Genomic DNA, 14463 nt, shown 5'->3' on the forward strand with positions numbered 1-14463 from the left:
CAAGTAGATAATATATTCAAGGTCTTAAGCACAGTACTTAGCACATAGAAAAGGATCAAACCATAAATATTTATATGTGAATAAATTAATGAATGAATGATACAGGTGAATCTTGTTATTTATATTTATGGCATAAAAAGGAACCTGAAATGTAATGGATACATTTTATATCCTGGTGGATTTGTATTCTATTAATGATAATAATAGTGATAGTTGCCACCTTTTGGTCTCTGTATTAGTTTCCTGTAACTTCTGTAATAAATTACTACAAACTGCATGGCTTAAATTTGCAGAAATTTATTCTTTTACAGTTCTGGTGGTAAGAAATCTCAAATCAAGGTGTTGCCAGGGCTACACTTCCTCTGGAGGCTCTAGCCGAAAATCCTTTTTTGCCTCTTTCAGGTTCTGGTCACTGCTGGCATTCCTTGGCTGGGACCATATTCTAATTTCTGCCACCAGGGTCACACTGGCTCCCCCTGTTCTGTGTCAAATATCTCACTGTCTCACCTTTATAAAAGCACTTGTGATTGGATTTAGGGCCTTTATAGATAATCCAGGATGATCACCTTATCTAAAAAATTCTTCATTTAATTACATCTACAAAGAACCTTTCTCCAAAAAAGGTAATATTCACAGGTTCCCAAGATCAGAACACGAACATATCCTTTTGGGGGCCATCATTCAACTCACTATAGTCTCTAGAGTTTGGCACCAAGAGTCGCAAAATGGATATGCTTAGACTTTTCAATCTATTTATAGATATGAAAACATAACACCATATAATATAAGATGTTTAATAGAATTATTTACAATGTGCTAAGAGAAGAGAAATGATAGACTGACTAATTTCATCAATAAAGCCACAGAGAGATTCATAGCAAAATTGCATTTGAGCTGGATCCTGATGGATGAGTAGGTATTTGTCTAAGAAGAGAAGAAAAAATTGTATGTTCAAATCTCAGGGAAGACCTCAAAGTAGAATTCTAAAAATATGTGGTGGGTTATGGAATAACCTGTATGGTGTGGGAGTGGGCTAGAATGTAGCTTAGTAAGGTGAGCTCAGCTCAGTTAGATGGAGACTTGTATGACAAGACAAAGGGTTTTAAATATACCTGCAGTCAACAAAAAATTCCTGGTACTTTTTTTTTTTATACAGCCAGAAAATGATATTATCTCTTCTTCCCATGGAGGTTGGAATGGAGAGAAGACAGCATGAAGGCTTGACTTTCAGGTAGAAGACACAGTAGTCCAGGGGAGACCTAAGGCAGTGATAGTGAGGATAGAGAGAAGTATATTTCAAAGCCGTGTCCGAGGCTGTAATACTGAGGCATATGCAAAGAGAGGTCTCTCATTTGGGCAACTGATTAATACTAATAATAGAAATAGGGGCTAACATACAAATGCCTAATGTCCCCACCACACTAAACCAATTATCATTACCTGAGGCCATCATGTTCCTTCAGACTTCCACACTATGGTACCTGAAGCCTCCTTCCTCTCTCATTCCGAACATTTCCATCTCTTCTACCCCTGCATTGTCTAAGCTAGCCACTTATCTGTTTAGTTCATGCATTACTTCTTTCAAGAAATTCTCTCTGATCCACTAAAATTTAGTTTTGAACTTGGCCAATCTTGGTTGTAAACCTTATCAAACTGTTTTTGAATTGCCTGTTTTATAGTCTTATCTGTGCATTCCTTTTAAGGCAGGGAACTTGACATTTATTTTTGCATTTCTAGCCATTTCTAGCACCTAGTTTTGGGCTTGGCTCACAGTAGGAGTGAAATGTAGTTTGGTGAATTTAAAAAAAGAATCTTGGTGGTGGAGTGGGGCCAGAGTAATTTAGCTAAAATTAGAGAGCTCTTGACCCCTATTTGGTGGTGACAAATGCCTATGGGTCCACAGTCACCTAGTATTAGAAATAAGGTAAAGCCTAATGATAGAAGTTGCAGGTTACTCTTTGCTGTTCATACTCTAGTTCATTGACTGGCAAAGCCTGCAGTGCAGAATCTGTCCAACTCCTCTATTTGAAACCAACTTCTAGGCTTATCTTCTGGTCACTTCCTTTTCTTTTTCCAGCCATGTCTTGAAGTGACAAGGAAAAAGTAACAGATTACAAAATATCAGACACTTCAAATCTATTATTCCCTTCTATTTTTTATCACAAGCTACTGAAAAACATTTCCTCTCTGTGGGTAGTAAAGGTGAACAGCTAAATATCTGACTCCAGCATCAGATCTAACCCCAGAGCCTCATCATTATATTAAAATGAGAGAGTTTATGAGACAAGTTTAATTAGGCAAATAAAGAGCCTGTTAAGAGAAAGCAAGTATTAACCATCAACCATTTTGTCTTAGGCAACAAAAAATGTTTATAGCTACTCCTCAGCTGCAGAACCCGTAGCGCCATAAGAGACATTACATGATAATAAGGAGACGCTTTGGTGCAACTGTTATCTCTCTATGTGATTAAAAAATGCTTGAGGTAAAGTTACTTACCAAGGTTTTCCTACACTATAGCCCTTGGGAAATCATTTTTTAAAAGTTAAATAAGATAAAGTAGATTGAAGGAAATCACTGTTTCAAAATGTAAACGCATGACATTTAGCATCTGCATTTTTTTAATGAGTGAGAATTATGTTTCACAATGTTCTGTTGATGCTGTTATGCAGATTAGTACAGACCTGGAGACTGAGAGAAATAAGGCATAGCCTAAAGAAATGAATCAGAAATCAATTAAAACAAACTGTCAGGTTTAGTCTACGAGGCCCACTGCCCCCAAACATGTTCTTATTACGAATGAAGAGGTGCAGGTGAACATGTTTTTCCGGACTTTTATTTAACTTCACTATAAGACAGTTATTAAGTAAGATTAATCCTGACTTTGGAATAAAAACAAAGTGCTGAAAGCTCAATTTTAGGATAAAAAGTCGGCCGGGCGGGGTGGCTCATACCTGTAATCTCAGCACTTTGGGAGGCCAAGGCAGGCAGATCACCTGATGTCAGGAGTTTGAGACTAGCCTGGCCAACATGGTGAAACCCTGTTTCTACTAAAAATACAAAAATTAACTACGGTGTGGTGGCAGATGCCTATAATCCCAGCTACTTGGGAGCTGAGGCAGGAGAATCGCTTGAACAAAGGAGGCGGAGGTTGTGGTGAGCCAAGATCATGCCACTTCACTCCAGCCTGGGCAAAAGAGTGAAACTCCATCTCAAAAAAAAAAAAAAAAAAAAAAAAAAAGTTGAGCAACAAATAATATTAGGACCATAACTTACCCATAATCTTCAGATATGTTAACTGACCATTTGGGGCCTGAAATGTTATATTCAATCTTAGGCTTAAAGTTATCAATTAGAAAATGGAAACATGTACTTCAATAGAACTATACTTTGCTCTTTTCTAGTTCCCACTCCCCAATAAATGAAGCAATTATCTAATAGTTTTGTAGTTCCATTAGAAGGCATGGTCAGGACTGGCATTTTCTCTATCATAATACTAGGAAGAGGCTCTATTGGTATTGTCCTAGGAGATGCTGAAGATGCTAACTACATAGACTGTTTGCAACAGCTGAGTGATCCTTTGATCAAATGATCAAATTAAGCATGTCTGATTCAAGCTAAGAGTGCAGGAGGGCTTCAAAAGGAATTTTCTCCTGAGATTTCAAAAGTCTTAGGGCATATACTTAAGGGCAGGGAGGAGAATAAAGCAGTTGTCTTTTTACCTTATTTGTTCACTCTTGTGGAATAAGTTGAAGAAACTGGGCATGCTTATCCTGAAGAAGAGCTGGCTCTGTGGGAACATGATGCTGCTGTCAATTATTTGTAGGACTGTTTAGTGGAAGAGAAAGTAGACTTTTCCATATACAAAGTCAAGAGATAAGACAAGGATGAGTTACAGAGAGATGGAGTTCTGAACATGAAAAAGATGATCCTGCCAGCCTGAAATGTATGCCTACCTTGGAGATAGTGATCTCATCATCACTAGAAGCAACCAGGTATAGCCTAAATAGCCATTTATTGGATAGTGAGAAAATGAAATTCAAGTCCTATGAGGCTGGGGTGGATTGATATATTGATGACTCATGAGATTTTTTTTTTTTTCTAACTGTAATAGTCTTGACTTCTTTGAAGAGTAAAGTGCTATGCAGAGAACTCCCACTTCTAGCCATGATGGAGTAGCTAGTACTGGACTAGTACTTCTGATGTAAACAATATTAAAAGTGAAAAAATTTTATGAAAGATAACTATTTCTAGACTTTGGGAAAAAAATTGCAAGACTATAATCTCTGAAAGAAAGGAAACAAATGAGATGAGCCCTATCATTTCCCCAGGTTTCTGCTTGGAGGCATGTTCCAGACTGGTGCATGTAAGTGGAAAACATTTCAGAACAGAGTGGTCTCTTTGAATTAAAGAAACATTGATCAGAACTTGGGAAGGATTAGTTGTCTAGAATTTGTAGGGCTGAATGAAAAGAAGGGAATTATTCAGAGAAAGATGCCCAGAAATCTTAGCATTTTCCAGAGACTCAAGAGAGCCCCTGTGCAGATTTCTGAGTATTTTACAAAGTAGAACAAATAACTCCTAGAGAAAGACAAAGCATTGAGTAATAATAAACTGGATAACTACTGAAATCCATAGACCTGAAGACTGGGAGACATTCAAGTTCCAACCATCCAGAGTTAAGTGTGCTCACTCAGTATGCTGGGCATCCAGTAGCAATCCCAAGAAGCTCATGTATTAAGCTCACTAAACTTGTCTTTTAGTAAAAACTAAAAGAGAGAAGTGTCTGAACATTGAGAGGGAAGAAGCAGCTGGACATTGGAGACTATAGCTGGAAAGGAGTTCGGCCAGGGATGGCTGAACTCCAGGGAAAGACCACCTGGCCACTCCATCCCCTTTCTAGCTCCCCATCCCACTGAGAGCCACTTCCACTGCTCAATAAAATGCTTTGCATTAACCACCCTCCAATCTGTTTGCCCAACCTCATTCCTCCTGGACACCAGACAAGGACCCAGGTGCAGGTGAAAGAGGATGTCACACTGACCCTCCACTGAGCTGTTTAACACTCAGGCCATCCATGGACAGCAAAGCTAAAGGAGTGCACTGTAACACACACCCTGTGGGGCTCAAGGGTTCGGGGGCAACCCCTACATGCTGCCACAGGCTAGTATGGGGTTTTGTTCCTGCCAGCACCCAAAGGCACTCTCCCTGGCTCCTGTACCTGCTCACCTGCATGCTCCCCCTCCCACAAAGGGTTTGAGTGCTGTGGACTGAGTAAGTGAGCCATCTCTTTACAACTCCTGCATAGGGGTCAAGGGAATTATCCTGCTTCAGTATGATCCAGCAGTCCCACTTCTGGGTACACACCCAAAGGATTTGAAATCACTGTGAGAGAGATATATCTGCACTTCCATGTTTATTGCAGCACTATTCATAGCCAACTTATAGAAACAACCTAGGCATCCATCAACTGATGGATTGATTTTAACATGTGGTATATATACACAATGGACTACTAGTCAGCATTTAAAGAAGAGGGAAATTATATCATTTATGACAAAATGGATGAACCTGGAGGACATTATGCTAAGTGAAATAAGCCAGACACAGAGAGATAAACACTACATACTCTCACTTACATGTGAAAGTTTAAAAAAAAAAAAAAAAAAAGAGGACGAACACATAAAAGCCGAGAGCAGAATAATGGTTACCAGAAGCTAGGATTTGTGGGGTGGGGGTTAAATGGGGAAAAGGAAATTCTATCATTAAGAAATAGAACATCAAAAGCTGAAAGATAAAATATCAGAAGAAAAAATATTCCTAGATAGGATAAGATACAGTACATATATGGCAGGAGAAAAGATCATGGAACTTGATGATATAAGCCAAGCAAATAGAAAAAAATGTAGGCTAAGTGGTCATGGACACCTGTAATTCCAGCTACATGGAAGGCTAAGGTGGGAGGATTGCTTGAGCCCAGGATTTCAAGGCTGCAGTAAGCTTTGATTGCACCAGTGCACCCCAGCCTGGTTGACAGAGTGAGACCCCCCAATTCTAAAAAATAAAAAGTATTATATAACAATCAAAGCAGAGCTTCACTGACCTGTAAGGTAATATGAAACAGTCTATAAGATGATATGAAACAGTCTATAAGATGATATGAAACAGTCTATAAGATAATATGAAACAGTCTGTAAGATGATATGAAACAGTCTGTAAGATGATATGAAACAGTCTATAAGATGATATGAAACAGTCTATAAGGCGATATGAAACAGTGTATAAGATGATGTGAAACAATCTATAAGATGATATGAAACAGTCTATAAGATGATATGAAACAGTGTATAAGATGATATGAAACAGTGTATGACATGACATGAAACAGTCTATAAGATGATATGAAACAGTCTGTAAGATGATATGAAACAGTGTATAAGATGATATGAAACAGTGTATAAGATGATATGAAACAGTCTGTAAGATGATATGAAACAGTCTATAAGGTGATATGAAACAGTCTATAAGGCAATATGAAACAGTGTGTAAGATGATATGAAACAATCTATAAGATGATATGAAACAGTCTATAAGGTGATATGAAACAGTGTATAAAATGATATGAAACAGTGTATAAGATGATATGAAACAGTGTATAACATGATATGAAACAGTCTATAAGGTGATATGAAACAGTCTATAAGATGATATGAAACAGTGTATAAGATGATATGAAACAGTCTATAAGATGATATGAAACAGTCTATAAGATGATATGAAACAGTCTCTAAGATGATATGAAACAGTCTGTAAGATGATATGAAACAGTCTATAAGATAATATGAAACAACAGTCTAACAAACATGTCATTGGCTCCCATGAAGACCACAGAAGTCAGAAAATGTATTTAAAGAAATACTGAGTCAGACATTCTTTGTATTTAATGAAAGCTATCCACATACAGATCCAAAAGGTCAATAAAGGTCAAGAAAAGAAGCCCAAGAAAAACCACGAAACATATTGTAATCAAATTTATAAAAAATAATGACTAAGAGAAAATCTTAAAAGCAGCCAGAGAAAAAGAGACAGGTTACAAACAGGAAGAAAAAAGACATTGTTTCTCATCAGAATCAATGCAAAATAAAACACAATGAATTGACATTTTTAAACTGCTGAAAGGCAAAAACAATTACTATTGAATACTATATCCAGTAAAAATATTCTCCAAAAATGAAAGCAAAAAAGAAATTTTCAAAAATAGAGCAAAAAGAATTCTAAATAGCCCATGGGTCAGAAGAAAAATTCTTGGTGAAATTAGAAAATATTCAGAACTGGATGATAATGAAAACACAACACACACACTTTGTGAAATAAAAACAATACTTAGAGGTAAATTTATTATTTTAATGCCTATACATTAGTAAAAAAGAAAGGTATAAATTATATAAGCTTCCAGCTTAAGTTAAAAAAAGTAGAGCAAAGAAAACAAGTAAGAGTAATGAAGGAAGTAATAAAGAAAACAACAGAAGTCAAAGATATAGAAAAGGAATATAGTAGAGTAAGTAATTAAAAGCAAAATTTGGTTCTCTGCAAAGATCAATCAAGTTAACAAATGGACCGCAGAGGGCAAACAAACCTCTAGCTATACTAATCAAGAAAATTAAGAGAAAACACAAGTTGCCAATATCAGTAATAGAAGAAAGGAAATCACAAAAAATACTACACACATGCAGAGTATAATAAGGTAATATTATGAACAACTTTATTGCCAACAAACCTCCATTACAAGAAATGTTAAAATTCTTCAGGCTGAAGGAAAGTGATAACAGATGGAAAACCAAATCTGCCCGATGAGGAGAAGAGCACCAGAAATGTTAAATATGCTTGTAGATATAAAAGACATTTTTCATGCTCTTAAAATTTCTCTGAAAGATAGTTGACTGTAACAAGAACAAATAGCACAAATAAGAGAAAATATCCAAGCTATGGGGAAATGACATTAAAAACAAATGAAATAAATGGACTGGTAGGCCGTATTCATGGATAGGGTGACTCAATATTAATTCTACAAGAAATTAATGCATAAATAGAAAGCATTTGAAATACAGTTGGCCCTCTGTGGTCCATGGGTTCTGCATCCATGCATTCAACCAACTGTGGATGTAAAATATTTGGAAAACAATGGTTGGTTGCATCTGTACTAAACATGTACAAACTTACAAACTTTTTTCTTGTCATTATTCCCTAAACGTACAGTAAAATAAATATTTACATGGTATTTACATTGTATTAGGCACTATCAGTAATCTAGAGATATTTGAAAGTATATGGAAGGATGTGTGTAGATTATATACAAATACTACTATACCATTTTATATAAAGGACTTGAGCATTCATGAATGTTGGTACCTTCAGGAATTCCTGGAACAAATCTCTGCCAATACCAAAAGATGACTGTAAAAATCTTAACAAGGATTTTCATGTCCTGACAAGCTTATTATAAAATTTACATGAAAGGCAAAGAGCCAGAAAACGGACATAAATTTTCCACCAGATATCAAGGTTTATTATAAAGCAACAAAATGTACTGCCTCATAATTTTAAGATAGGTAAAGACAAAGAGGCCAATACAGCAGGATAGAAAGTCCATAAATAGAACCATATATAAAGAAAATTTGAAATAAAGCAGAGTGTCATTTTAGAACAGTATGGGAAGTATGGACTATTAAATATAAGTTGGGAAAATTGGTTATTCATATGGAGAAACATTAAATTCTACACCTACCTTACACCATGCAAAAAAGTCAATTCCAGATGTATCCAAAACTTAAAAGTGAAAAGAAACAGTGTAAAATCTCAGTGGAAAATAATAGAGATTAGTTTAAAACCTCAAAGAGAACAAAAAAAGGAAAAGAAACAAAGAGAAGCCTCAAAGAAGGGTTTTTCTGTTTCTATTTTCTATAAACATTTTATATTATTTATAAGTTTTAAAAATGATTTCAACTTTAAGGTTTGTGGGTACATGTGCAGGTCTGCTACATAAGTATATTGCGTGATGCTGAAGTTAGGATATGAATGATCCTATCACCAGGTAGTGACCATAGTATCAATAGTTTTTCAAATCTTGCTCCACTTCCTCCTTCCTCTCTCTAGTAGTCCCCAGTGTGTATTATTGCCATCTTTATGTTCATGAGTACCTAGTGTTTAGCTTCCTCTTATAAGTGAGAGCATGCAGTATTTGGTTTACTGTTCCTACATTATTAATTCGATTAGGAAAATGGCCTCCAGCTGCATCTATGTTGCTGCAAAGGACATGATTTCATTCCTTTTTATGGCTGTGTGGTATTTCATGGTGTATGTATATCACATTTTCTGTATTCAATGCATCTGTTAAATCAAGTTTAGTCTAAAACTGCCTCCTTACATATTTTAAGTTCAGCCTAAATGTTTCACTGTACATCATAAACTGTAACCTAAATTGAATTATAAATAGACTGTAACCTACTCTTGTGCCAATCACCGAGTTTTGACCAAAGATGGCCAACTATTCAAAATGTGTTCAAATAAGGCAAACGCTGAGCTGTAACCAGTCCGTCTGTTTCTGTACCTCACTTCCATGTTCTGTAGATCACTTTCCTTTTTCTGTCCATAAATCTTATTCCACTACGTGGCTGCACTGGAGTCTCTGAGCCTACCGTGGCTCGCCAGGCTTCTTGATTCACAAATTATTCTTTGCTCAATTAAACTCTTTTAAATTTAACTTGGCTAAAGTTTTTCTTTTAACACACCATTGATGGGCACCTGGATTGAGTGCACGTGTTTGCTATTGTGAATAGTGCTGTGATGAACATACGAGTGCATGTGTGTTTGGTAGAACAATTTATTTTCTTTTGAATATACACCCATTAATGAGATTGTTGGGTCAAATGGTAGCTCTGTTTTAAGTTCTTTGAGATATTCCCTAACTGCCTTCCACAGTGGCTGAATTAATTTACATTTCCATCGATAGTGTATAAGTGTTCCCTTTTCTCCACAGCCTTGACATGTTGTTTTTGACATTTTAATAAAAGCCAACTGACTAGTGTGAGATGGTATCTCATTGTAATTTTGATTTGCATTTGTTTGATGATTAGTGATATTAGCAACGTTTCATATGTCTGTTGTCTGCTTTCATGTCTTCTTTGGAGAAGTATCTGTTCATGTCTTTTGCCCTTTTTTTTTTTTTTTTTTTGAGACAGAATCTTACTCTGTCAGCTAGGCTGGAGTGCAGTGGCATGATCTTGGCTCACTGCAACCTCTGTCTCCTGGGCTCAAGCAATTCTCCTGCCTCAGCCTCCCAAGTAGCTGGGATTACAGGTGTGTGCCACCACACCCGGCTAATTTTTGTATTTTTAGTAGAGACAGGGTTTCACCATGTTGGCCAGGTTGGTTTCGAACTCCTGACCTCAGGTAATCCGCCTGCCTCGGCCTCCCAAAGTGCTGGGATTACAGGCATGTACCACCATGCCCAGCTGTCTTTTGCCCATTTTTAATGGAGTTATTTGTTATTTTGCTTTTTGAATTAAGTTCCTTATAGATTCTGGATATTAGATGCTTGTTGGATATATAGTTTGTGAATATTTTCTCCCATTCTGTAGATTGTCTGTTTACTCTGGTGATAGTTTCTTTTGCTGTGCAGAAGCTCTTTAGTTTAATTAGGTCCCACTTGTCAATTGCTTTTTTTTTTGAAAGAGGGTCTCACTCTGTTGCCCATGCTGGAGTGCAATGGTGCAAACATGGCTCACCATAGCCTCAACTTTCTGGGCTCAAGTTATCCTCCCACCTCAGCCTTCCAAGTAGCTGGAACAACAGGCATGCACTACCATGCCTAGCTAATTGTTTTCACTTTTTTTAGAGACAGGGACTCACGATTGCTTTTGAGGACTTAATCATAAATTCTTTCCGAAGGCCAATGTCCAGACTGCTGTTTCCCAGATTTTCTTCCAGGATTCTTATAGTTTGAGGTCTTACATTTAAATCTTTAATCCATCTTGAGTGAATTTCGTTATATGGTAAAAGGTAGAAGTCTGGTTTCATTCTCCTGTATATGACTAGCCAGCTATCGCTGTACTATTTATTGAATAGGAAGTCCTTTCCCCATTGCTTATTTTTGTTGATTTTCTTGAAGATCAGATGGCTGTACATGTGTGGCTTTATTTCTGGATTCTCTATTCTGTTTCATTTGTCTATGTTTCCAGCTTTGTTCTTTTTACTTAAGATTGCTTTGGTTTTTCAGACTCTTTTTTGGTTCCATATGAATTTTAGTATATTTTTTTCTAGTTCTATGAAAAATGACATTGGTAGCTTGATAGCACTAGCATTGAATCTACAGATTGCTTTGGGCAGTATGGCCATTTTAAAGATATTGATTCTTCCAATCCATGAGCATGGAATGTTTTTCCATTTTTTTGTGTTATCTATGATTTTTTTTAAGCAGTGTTTTGTAGTTCTCCTTGTAGAGATCTTTCACCTCCTTGGTTGGATGTATTCCTAGGCATTTTTTTTTTGTACATGGCTATATGGTAAATGAGATTGTGTTCCTGATTTGGCTCTCAGCTTGAACGTTATCAGTGTATCGAAATGCTAATGAGTTTTGTACATTAATTTTGTGTCCTAAAACTTTATTGAAGTCATTTATTAGTTCTAGGAGACTTTTGGTGGAGTCTTTACATTTTCTAGGTATAGAATTATACAGTCAGTGAAGAGAGATATTTTGACTTCTTTTCCTATGTGGATGATCTTTATTTCTTTCTCTTGACTGATTGCTCTGGCTAGGACTCACAGAAGGATGTTTAAATAAGACACACAAAAAGCACAAGTCCCTAGTTGTATTAAACTATACTTTTGTTCATTATAAGACACCATTTAGAAACTAAAATTGAAACCCAAAACTGGTAAAAAAAAAAAAGTCAATAAATAAAAAAGGAACAAAAATTCCCAGTGAACATACGAACAAATGACTGGCATCCAGAATATTCAGAGAACTACAAATTAATAAGGGAAATACAAGTAAGTATCTAAACAAGCATTTTGCAGAAGTGGAGAACAAGAAAATAGGAACTAAACATTGGGTACTCATGGACATAAAGACCCATGGGTTGAAAAACCACCTTGTGGGCATTATACTCACTGTCTGCGTGACAGGATCCATACCCCATTCTCAGCATCGTGCAGTGTAATCACATAAACTGCACATGTACTCCCTGAATCTAAAAATTGAAATTATAAAAAAGAAAAGAAAAAATTTTTAAAAAGCCACAATGTAAATCCATTTTACAGCCATCATCTGGGCAAAAATTATGGACTTGTGAAAATATGGTGCAATCTGAACTCTCGTTGGCTGCTGGTGGGGTACAAATCACTAGGTATATATTGGGAGAACAGTTTGGTTGTCTCTATAACATTTCAAAACATATAGTAAAATTACACGATAGCCACAAAAATAAGAGTCTCCTTAGAAGAAATACATGTAAAACAAAAGGTAAATGGAAAACTTAAGCTAAAAAGAGCAAAAATGTCTTTGTTGAAACAGAAAAAATAAAGCAAAATGATAACCTTAATTTGAGGAATATATGAATGGCTTAATTAAATTGATGATTATAATGCACAATGAAGATATAGTACAAATTATCACTTGCCAAATAACATAGATTCAAATTAGTAAAGCAAAAGCTATTAGAAAAAAAGGGGAAAAATTTTTTAAAATATAACTTTTTCAGTTGGGAAACATTAACAAATATCAACAGATGTTGTGATCAAATATGCCAAAACTAACACAAAAAATTTGACTAGCAGAATTCTTGAGCACCAGTTCATGTATATATTGAATTTTCTACTTTAAAAATTGAACATGCATTTTTCCAACATCCATTAAAATTTCATGAAATTTAATAATATATTATGTGTCAAAGAGCACCTTAATTAAGTTCAGAATATAAACGAGGAAGATCTAAAGTAAAACTAAGACAACATTTAAGTATGGCAACAAGATATAAAATTTACGTAAAAATCAATAATTTCCATAAATAGAGAGAATAATCATTGGAAAATGTTAGGAAAAATCTCTTATAATTCTGCCCTTCCCTTCCAATACTTAGAAATAAACTTAACAAGAAATGGGCAAAACATATATGATGAAAGCTTGAAAGCGTTTCTGATAAAGACTTACCAAATGGAAGGAGATGTCTGTTTTTGGATAGGATTATGCAGCTTCATAAAGATATCAATTTTTTTCAGTTTCATGTCTAAATTTAGTGCAATTCCAATACAAATAAGTGTTCATTTGTTTGCTTGTTTTTCTGGAATAAGATAAGTTGTTTTGAAGATTGAGTGAAAAAGATAAACATGCAAGAATAGCTTGAAAATCCCTTAAGATGAAGAGGAATAAAGGGGAACTAGCCTGACTAGACATTAAAATACACTATTAAGTTCTGTTTTTAAAATGTGATACTGGGATATAATAGACAGACATACCAATGAAACACAATAGAGAGCCTAGGAACAAGCCGAAGTGCATATGGAAACTTAACATATGTAAGACATCAAATCATTGAGGCAGACATGAACATTTAATAATGAATTTGGCACAACTGGATAATCATTTGGAAAAAAAGAGAAAATTGGATTCATACCTCACATAATGCATAAGAAAGAACTCCAAATGGATCTGAAATGTAAGTATAAACAATGAGAGAGATATGTACAAGAGGAAAACATGGGCACATTTTTTATAAGCTTAGAGTGAGGAAAGCCTTCGTAATTAGACTCAAAATCCAGTTGCAATAATAATAACAAAAAAAGGATTGGTAAATTTTACTGAATAGAACAAATTGCATGACAAACAAACCATAGTAAGATATAAAGAAAATAACACTGCGATAAAATAGTTGAGGTGTCATGGATAAAAGGCCAATTTCCTGTATGCATAAAGAATTCTTTACTGTCAAAAGGAGGAAATATCAAAATCTGACAGAAGAAATGGCATTTAAAAAACATGGGGAAAGCACTCAACTTCACTCATATTCAAAGAAATGCTAATTAAAGCTACTGTGTGATACAATTTCTTACCTATTAGCTTGTTTGGCACCAATTAAAAAGCTTAAGAACCCACTCTGTCAGTGAGGCTTTGGAGAAAAAGGCACTCACAAATTGCTGGTGCGCGTGCAAAATGATATAATCTCTATGGAAGGGAAGTGGCAGTGTCCAACAAAACTCCACACACATTTTTTTTTAACCAAATGAAATATTTTATTTTTAAGGAAAGAATCCAACCTCTCTTTGACATTTTAAGCCAAAGGGCCCGAGTTCCTTTTTAGTAAACCCCTTTATCCTTTGATGCAACAATCCACTTCTAGGAATATGTCTGAAGATACGCTCCCACAAATAACAAAACCAAGTTACACATGCATCATTATTTATAATAGCAAT

This window comes from Pongo abelii, chromosome 22 (genome assembly GCF_028885655.2).
Source record: "Pongo abelii isolate AG06213 chromosome 22, NHGRI_mPonAbe1-v2.0_pri, whole genome shotgun sequence".
Lineage (NCBI taxonomy): Eukaryota > Metazoa > Chordata > Mammalia > Primates > Hominidae > Pongo > Pongo abelii.